The sequence below is a fragment of the Triticum aestivum genome, unplaced genomic scaffold (assembly GCF_018294505.1).
Source record: "Triticum aestivum cultivar Chinese Spring unplaced genomic scaffold, IWGSC CS RefSeq v2.1 scaffold9505, whole genome shotgun sequence".
NCBI classification, from domain to species: Eukaryota; Viridiplantae; Streptophyta; class Magnoliopsida; order Poales; family Poaceae; genus Triticum; species Triticum aestivum.
This window is the reverse complement of record NW_025225410.1, coordinates 6,718-15,831: the sequence shown is the minus strand read 5'-3', so window position 1 is coordinate 15,831 and position 9,114 is coordinate 6,718. Positions and strand designations below refer to the sequence as shown.

Here is a 9,114-nt window from a genome sequence, read left to right as displayed (position 1 = left end):
CATTTTATTCATTATCCAGAAGCATGATTCAACGAAAGCTAATTAATTGTCGAAACTTGTGATGGAAATAAAGATAAGAACTAAGTGGCTGATAACTCGCATCTTGTCAGGCAACATATATGACCATGAATGTTAATGAAAACACTAAAAGGCGACAAAAACTATTTTTTGCAAAATAATACACCACCGCACTCATGGGAGTCTAGTTAACAATTTTCATTCAAACTGCAAGCATTATTGAATAGAGCAAATTAACTGCAGCTTTATGAATTCTATTGACCGGTTTGTTTGTCATGATGGTTCTGCTCATAAGGATCACCTGATGTCTCAATGGCTACTGCTGTTACAATAATACCACGATCTTGTAAACTATCCTTGTAAGAACATAAAGTTTGCTGAACAAAGATGTCCCATTGGAAAAATGCATCATTCTCACCGCACACTGAGGTGCATGCCATCGCATGTGAGATGGCGGCTGAGGTTCTGGTTTCCTTGCCCCATGGGGCAGATCGCGCGTCACATAGGGGACATGGCATGGGCGGTGGAGGACACTTGAGGTGGCTGCACGGGCTACCGGCCGGTGGTGGCGACAGTGCAGAAATGGGAGGGTTGACGTTGCGGCAGACACGGAGTGGCGGCGACGCCCGGGCACGTATTGGGCATAGAAATTTCACACGACTGATTCAACACTCAAGCGAGGGAGAGAGACATGCTAGTTTTTTCTATAAAGGGAAATAAATGGAGGTGAGAGACGTACGTAGAAAAGCAGAGGGGGAGATGGACAACATATGAAGCAACATATGAAGATGGTAGACGGGCAACCTGGCTTCCTGGCCATTGTCAACGGCCACCGCGATGAACTGTCGTCTCTGACCTCACCGGTGTCAGGCCTCAAGTCAACCCGATGCTTCAAACGAAGTTGCCTGCATGTCTTCAAAATTTAGTTCAGAAGCATGCAAGTGTTGAAGTTCAGTTCAAGAAACATGAGCATTCATTTTAAGTCTGTGCTTTTATCATATGCCATTTTTTCCACAGCATATCCCCTGTGTTTCTCGGTTGTAAAGGTACAGGATTGACTGTACTACTTTTTTCTACCACAGTAAACGGCTTTGTTATATAGTTCCCTAAAACATAGTATAGTTTATCGTTACCATAATAATTTTCTGCCATCAGTCCGGATAGCTTTTGTTATCTGTTCGCCAACATTTTCGTTGCAATGGGTAATAAAATTACGGCCTTGAAATCAAGTCACTGATAACATAACATAATACATGTAATGATTATAAATAGTGTACAACCAACCTTATGAGTTGAAATCAAATAAAATTGATCACTAATTGAACTTAAAAATTAGAAATGCTAATTCAATACTTTTAATTGTGGGTTGCATATATGTAGACTCGGTTCGTGATCATCACTTTTGGTTCCGCCACTGCAACCTCAAGCTCGTCCTCACTGTGATGATTTCTTCGACTTAGGGTCATTATACTGAGTCAATTTCTCACACTCGAGTCCTGCATCAACTGAAAGACTGAAACCAGAATTTTAAATTCATGCCAATAGCAAGCAAAGTCAATGGTGCAAGTCTTGCTATTTCCTTAACCAGTCATCTTCATGATTTTGCTTCATTCCCAGTGGTAGCCTCAAGGCTTTGCCATCTACTAATGATGTGATTGAAGAAATCCTGCGATTCCATCAGATTCTTTTTCCTGCCAGAGCTAATGGTGCGTCAAAGCATATTGTCAACATTTTTCTTGAAGCAAGATCTGGAACCCTTGCTAAGTTTTCTTCCTTTTATTGCATGTTCAGAACCCAAGTGGCCTAAGTGAAACATTGACCTTCAGTGTTGAATGACCAAGTGCAGCCCTGTAGTCTTTAGTACAGAACTTTAACGAGATATTTAAGAAGAAATGTTAGTCTATAATCTGTATGTTTACTGCAATCACTCAAGTTACTATCCCTGACAAAAATCACCAAAAGTACAAAATATGCAAGCAACTCCCTCTCTACGCACGCATGCATCCCACTTCGAGCTGTTCCTCGCCCTCCCTACTGCCGGTGGCCCGGTGCCCCTCCGCGTCCTTCCAGTCCTCCATGCCGCTCTATTTCCTAATTGTGGGAAAACCTCACCACATGGAGAACACAACATGCTTTCCAAGTGACCAGGACAACAAATAAGATTGTTGTAAAGTACTGGCAAGCTATTCTTGCAACCAAGAAAAGTGGGTTTATCGCTAAGTTGATAAACACATATTCTCAGTACTCATGACAAGCAGGAGCGAAAAAAAAATGTGAAGCAGTTGATGTAACTCAGAGTTGCCACGAAAAATAGCCTAATTTATGACGATCTGAAAGAAGGAAAATCAGAGGTCCAGTCCACTCCAGTAAAATCTGATGCTTCAAAAATAAAAGCACAGTTGAGGTGATCCAGTGTTGAAATTGGCGATCAACATGGCAGTATGAAATAAGCAATTTCCAATAATTCAGAGACTGCAAGTCCAATTAGGCAGGATAATAGTATGGTTGCATTTTTCTCTTGGAAGCTCGAGACTTAAAGCATATGTCGAATCATCTGAAGGTTGTTGATGCCCATTTCTTTTTAAATGTTTTCTGAGCATTATTTACCCATTATATCAACTTCTTTTATATGTTCTGACCACAATCCACCTGCAGTACATGCCTTTACTTTGAGGCGGCTCTGAAGTTTGTTTATGTTGCGCCTCTTTTGGAAACTCCTAAATATGTCTCATTTTCAGACTTAACGAATATGCAGCCAAATATTTTAACACTCTAAGTCATGTTTTGTCTAATGGGCCCTACGTTCAGAACCCTGGTCAGTAAAGATTTCATGATTGCACAAATTCCACACTTTGTTTAGGAATAACTTGTCCTCTCTCATCTGTCAAATTATTTACGTGGAGTCAAGTGAACTTTTAGTGCAACACATTATGACTAAAAGTATTATCACATCTCTAAAAAAATGAAGGATATAGATTAGCAATTTCTTGTGTGATAGAAATATGTTACCGATATTTGATGGACTGAAGTTATGGAGTATCCCATATGAGCACTTCATTCCGCTCAGGCGCCTCCATCGAGGCCTCCCCCTTTTATTAGTTCTGCCAGTAGTAGTAATCGTTGTACCTCGAGAGAACGTAGAAGAATGTTTTTTAGCTCTGTAGTATTTTTTCAGAAGTCAGGAGAGTTGCAACATTGAACGGCATGCAAGTTGTTTAATGAGATAATCCACAAAAGCACAAACTGGACAATGGAAAATGAGATCCACCAATTATTATTTGCTGGCTAATAAAATAAAAATTTGAGGATCTATAAAAAAATCAGTAAGAAGTAACAGCATAGAGAAGAAAGCTTCTGCTTGCATACTAACTAAGCAGGACATAAGAAAAAGAGGAAAACGTATGGAGTTCAAAGAAAGTGAAGAGCAATCAGAAAACAATAACCATGTATTTCCTTTATTAAGTTTATTAATTCGTCCTGATCCATAACACAGTGGAAACCACAAGAGCAAACGTCTTGCACCTAATCAAACAAGACATCCTCATGCCAACAACGACCATGCACTGGAGCTCTGATTGTGAAAATGACACCCCTCCCGAGCCTGACGAATTTTACTTTTAGTTTTCTTCTTTGCTAGCGCTGCAAATTTAGGTTCAGCCTAATCCTGTAATGCTAACGTTGTAACATCTTTTCCTCTAAATTAATAGGCAGATCACTGCCAATTCCTCAAAAAAGGAAACCACAAGAGTAGAGATTGCTTGATGGTAACAATCACAAGGTGTGTATTTTAGGATGTTACCTCACCATAGTCCATAGCACAGAGCCTAAAACTCCTGAAGAAAATGATCGGTGCATCTGTTATTTTTATTCAGAGCTATTGTCCTACTGAGATAAAGCGTGTGTTGCCACTTGCCACTGATGACAAAGAAAAGCAACAAATGGGCCAAGTGCCAATCTTGCACTCGATCAGGAACAAGGATCGTGCTCTGCAATGAAAAAAAAAGGTCAGCTGATGGCTATGTTAAACTGAACATGGACTGTTTCTTCCTCCCGAGCACATGCCAGATGACCAGTGGCGTCGTGTCGTGACTCAAAATAGCTCGGGACAAGTGTTGTTCTTGCTGGGAACTGAACTCCGACAGTGCTCGGATGCCAAGGAAGGGGAAACTGAGGCTGTTTCTGGTGCTCTCACTCCTCTACATGAACGGTCCGCTGGCACAATAATCTTGGAAACCAACTGCTTGACAGCTTTTGAGGCGCTGCAGTTCACTGGGACCTGCAAATTGAGACTGTTTGTTGTGTACATGGACATTATGAAGCAGATAATCGTTCAGATGGTGTCTTACACCTAGAGGTTTGCTTAGTTCAGCAATATCCATCACTGGAGCAACAAAGAAGCAGAGCCTTCTGCAACATGATCTGACGATGGCAATGCCACTGGGTCAGGGAAGTAAAGACCAGGGCGCGCATATTGGAGCAGATCTGACGATGGTGACGGTTGTAGGCGGTGGGACTTAGCCAAGCAGAGGATGTGTGCAGGTCAACGTAGGAGCAGTCGGGGAGAGAAACGCTCGGCTGGCATGGGCCAGCTGTGGTACTCCTCAATGAGACAGCGGAGCGCAGCGGGCGCGGTGCTTAAACCTCACAGAGCAGCGCGCACGACCGGGGTGTAGGGTGGCGATGTTCGCGCGCGTGAGGCGCCTCGCCGCCATCGTCGTCCTCATGCATCTCCTGAACTTGGGACGGGAGGAAGGCTGCCGAAGAGGTCAAGACTCGAGGGAGAGGAGGCGTCGGAGAGATGGATCCGCTGCTCCCGGCGTAGAATTTGGCCGCGGACTCCGGGAGGAAGGCGGCGGCGTCAGGGGTGCGCCCGTGCGTGGGAAACAGGAAGGGGATCGTGGCTTTTTTTGGGCAACGAAGGAAATCGTGGCCTGATGGTGCGCCCGTGCGTGGGAAACAGGAAGAGGATCGTGGCTTTTATTGGGCAACTAACGAAATCGTGGTGTGATCCGTTATTAGTACCACCTCATTTATATTACGATTTTGTCTATACGAATCGTAAAAACGTATTACGATTGGATAAAAGCGTATTGTGACAGTAAACTCATGGAGTCAATCCGTATTTTATTATTAAAAAATTAGGGATAGATTATTATTAGTCATCGTCTAGCACATATGCCCGTGCGTTGCAACGGGGAAAACAAATCCTCGCATGGTCCAAGCAACCCACCCGGGTTATCGCACTCGTTGCCACTCGTGGTCACATTGTCCACCTTTCACGACGAGCATGAATCACAGGCGATGAGTTTGACCATCACATTCTAGCACGTTGGTTCCGCAAACTCCTCCTGTTTGTCACAATAAAATAAATTATCCTCACACTCTTCTAAAAGAACAGAACACATCTAAACCGGTAAATATCTACCTGAAGAATTGTTACAACGAAATTATGCCATGCTCTTATGGTAGCAAAATTTTGGTTAAATTGAGACATAAATAAAAAATTATTCTGTAAGCTAGTTAAATGGGGGAAAATATCCCACACCCTCCTAAAATACAACAACTATCTAAAAGAATAAATGCCTACCTAAAAAATGTTACAATGAACAAGACATATTATGTCATGCCTACTTTTATCCATGAAATTAGAAATATGAATATGAGTCAGAGGAATCATAGTGGGTACAATATGAATTTTATCACGTTTGCAGTGAAAGCTTAAAAATTGACAGCAATGTCCACCTATGAGTATTTAAACTTTAGCTATTTGATCCTAATGTAATACATCGCTGTAACTTGAGTAATCACACAAACACCAACCATGTGTTGTGAGCTGATAAATGAAAGCAGGAGGAAGCTGCTCACATAGATGTCCAAAAGTGAAACACAGACCACCAGTCTTTTTCGCCAATATAGCCATCTTCTGATGCCAGGAGTGCTTGTAGCCATAACAAAACAAAACTGATGATTCACTCAGTAGCAAAAGAAGAAATATTTGGTAGCTGAGAAACAGAGGGATTTGCTCACCGTGCACACTGTGCGTAGGCTAGCTCCTGCCAATGCCATGTCCTTCATTAATTACATAGGACAGATTGGTAACCAAGATCGATTTATCAGATTCCGTTCCATTAGGCCACGGAAATATAGTCTCCGCAAGCCTTTCATTTGCACAAAAATAAGGAGAGTACAGATGCTTATTTCACTCCTTTGTTGACATCTACCGGACTCCTTTTATCCAAATGCAGAATCCTGCATGTATGACAGGATGTTGCCGTCCGTTTTCCTGCTGCCGCGGCTAGAGCCTGCTGCCTGCGAAGTGGTGCCATCCAGAAATCAAGATCGTACCAAAAAAAATACACCTCGGATAAAAAATTGTGAGAGCTCTACTTTGTTCTGCATCTGCATACCTGGTGTGTGCTCATACAGCCACGCAGCGTCCATCGCGCCACCAACTGCTGCCGGCTTCTTTGCCATAAGGCAAATACGTCGTTGTATTTGGTCTTCGTATTATTTTTATTCTTTCGTCGAGCGAACAGCGCGGCCGCCAAGAACCCGCTGGCGCCGGACTCTGCCGCCATGTCGAAGTAGTCCGCGACGCGGGCCTCGGGGTTCCCGGACAGCTCCTGCAGCGGTGCTCGAGCCTGACCAGCACGGCCGCGGCGAGCGTCCCCCGTCGATGGAGAGCACGCGCACACGCCCGGCTGAGCACGCCCCTGTCGGCTCCAGCGCCTGCGGACGAAGTTGGACTCGAGGATGGAGAAGATCTCCTTGCTGAGCCGGTCCAAGCCACCCCCACCGACTGCCTCCCTCACCTTGTGCCCCCTTCTCCTTCTCCTTTCCTCCTCTCTTTCCTCTCTCCCTCACGCCCTGTCTCTTTCTTCTCTGGATCAGCAGGGTGCCGTCGCCACCGGAGCAAGACGCTGCTCCCGCCGCCAGATCCATCGACGTCGCGCCGGATGACTGGCGTGGGACCGGATCGAGCATCGCGCGGGGCGCCTCCTGGCGGCTGGGATCGGAGGCCAGGGAGAGAGGAGCGCCTGTTCGAGTGTGTGTTTTCGTGTTTTTTTCTCACTTTAAAAAGGACCACGGATTGAATACCGTAAACTATATGAATTTATTTGCAAAGTTCCTGAACGAAACGTTTTCCACACACACAGCGCACCACACACACGCGAGCCAGGCATGCATGTACATAGCGGCAGGCAAACGCACGCAGGCAAGGAGTGCTGGTCATCCGGCGCTATATTTTTAATGAGTAAACCAACATGAAAAGGCTGATTAGAAGCCCACTTGACCCTATGTATTGTGCAGCTTGACGTGTTGGTTTTTTTGGGATCGGAAGAGTGCTAGACTGACCGTGGATGAGGCCCAAAAGAGCGTAGGGCAGGCCTAATACACATCATATACGGCAGGGAATAAACAGAGGAAGCTTTTGTTTACGTGCGGACTCCAAATTAGTACCACCTCGTTTATATTACGATTTTGTCTATACAAATTATAAAAACGTATTATGACATGAGAAAAAAGCGTATTGTGACGGTGAACCCACGGAGTCAATCCGTGCTTTATTATTATAGGGATAGACTAGCAAAAAGGCCCGTGCGTTGCAACGGGGAAAATAAATGTGTCCATCAAACGCCCATCGGTGGCTTGACAACATTCTTGGAGGCAGGTAGGTGCATGTAACACCCTCGATGCGACTATATCTCCCACATGTCGAGGCACGACTTAGAGGCATAATCGCATTGAAGGCATATGTCGCAAGTTAGGCAATCTTCACAACATCTCATGTAATATATAGATAATAAAAAGGGAGATAACATAGTTGGCTTACACTCGCCACGTCAATCAAGGTACATAAATAACATTACATCATTCAAACACTCATGGCCCGACTACGGCGCCAAAATAAAAGATAACCCAACATGCGACACGGTCCCGATCACCCCCAACTGGGCACCACTACTGATCATCAGGAAAGGAAACATAGTATCATTGAGAGTCCTCGTCGAACTCCCACTTGAGATCGAGCGCGTCACCTGGAGCGGAATCATCAGGCCCTGCATCTGGTGTAATAGTAATCTGTGAGCCACAGGGACTCAGCAATCTCGCACCCTCGCGATCAAGACTATTTAAGCTTAATAGGTAAGGCAAAGTAAATATATGTGGAGCTGCAGCAAGCGACTAGCATATATGGTGGCTCAAAAAATTTCCTACGCTCACGCAAGATCATGGTGATGCATAGCAACAAGAGGGGAGAGTATGATCTACGTACCCTTGTAGATCGACAACGGAAGCGTTTGGTTGATGTAGTCGTACGTCTCCACGGCCCGACCGATCAAGCACCGAAACTACGGCACCTCCGAGTTCTAGCACACGTTCAGCTCGATGACGATCCCCGGACTCCGATCCAGCAAAGTGTCGGGGAAGAGTTCCGTCAGCACGACGGCATGGTGACGATCTTGATGTACTACCGTCGCAGGGCTTCGCCTAAGCACCACTACAATATTATCGAGGACTATGGTGGAAGGGGGCACCGCACACGGCTAAGAATATGATCACGTTGATCAACTTGTGTCTCTAGGGGTGCCCCTGCCTCCGTATATAAAGGTTCAAGGGAGGGGGGCCGGCCGGCCAAGGTGTGGCGCGCCAGGAGGAGTCCTACTCCTTCTGGGAGTAGGACCCCCCCTTTCCTAGTTGGAATAGGATTCGTGGAGTGGGAAACGAGAGAGAGAGAAGGAGGGGGGCGCCGACCCCCTCTCTCCTTGTCCTATTCGGACTAGGGGTGGAGGGGTGCACGACCCAGCCCTGGCTGCCTCTTCTCTTCTTCCACTAAGGCCCACTAAGGCTCATATACCTCCCGGGGGGTTCCGGTAACCTCCCGGTACTCCGGTAAAATCCCGATTTCACCCGGAACACTTCCGATATCCAAACATAGGCTTCCAATATATCAATCTTTATGTCTCGACCATTTCGAGACTCCTCGTCGTGTCCGTGATCACATCCGGGACTCCGAACAACCTTCGGTACATCAAAATGCATAAACTCATAATATAACTTTCATCGTAACCTTAAGCGTGCGGACCCTACGGGTTC

The 9,114-nt window shown here is 45.4% G+C and overlaps 1 long non-coding RNA gene across 1 annotated transcript; it reads right to left on the bottom strand.

The window, feature by feature from the left end:
* Window positions 1-1,151: 1,151 nt before the first annotated feature.
* LOC123172168 (uncharacterized) lies at window positions 1,152-6,655 on the bottom strand. The gene is made up of 4 exons (XR_006485504.1): window positions 6,426-6,655; window positions 5,884-6,327; window positions 3,818-5,366; window positions 1,152-3,176 (listed from the first exon to the last, which is right to left on the bottom strand). It is a non-coding gene; the product is annotated as an uncharacterized lncRNA (long non-coding RNA).
* Window positions 6,656-9,114: the final 2,459 nt, after the last annotated feature.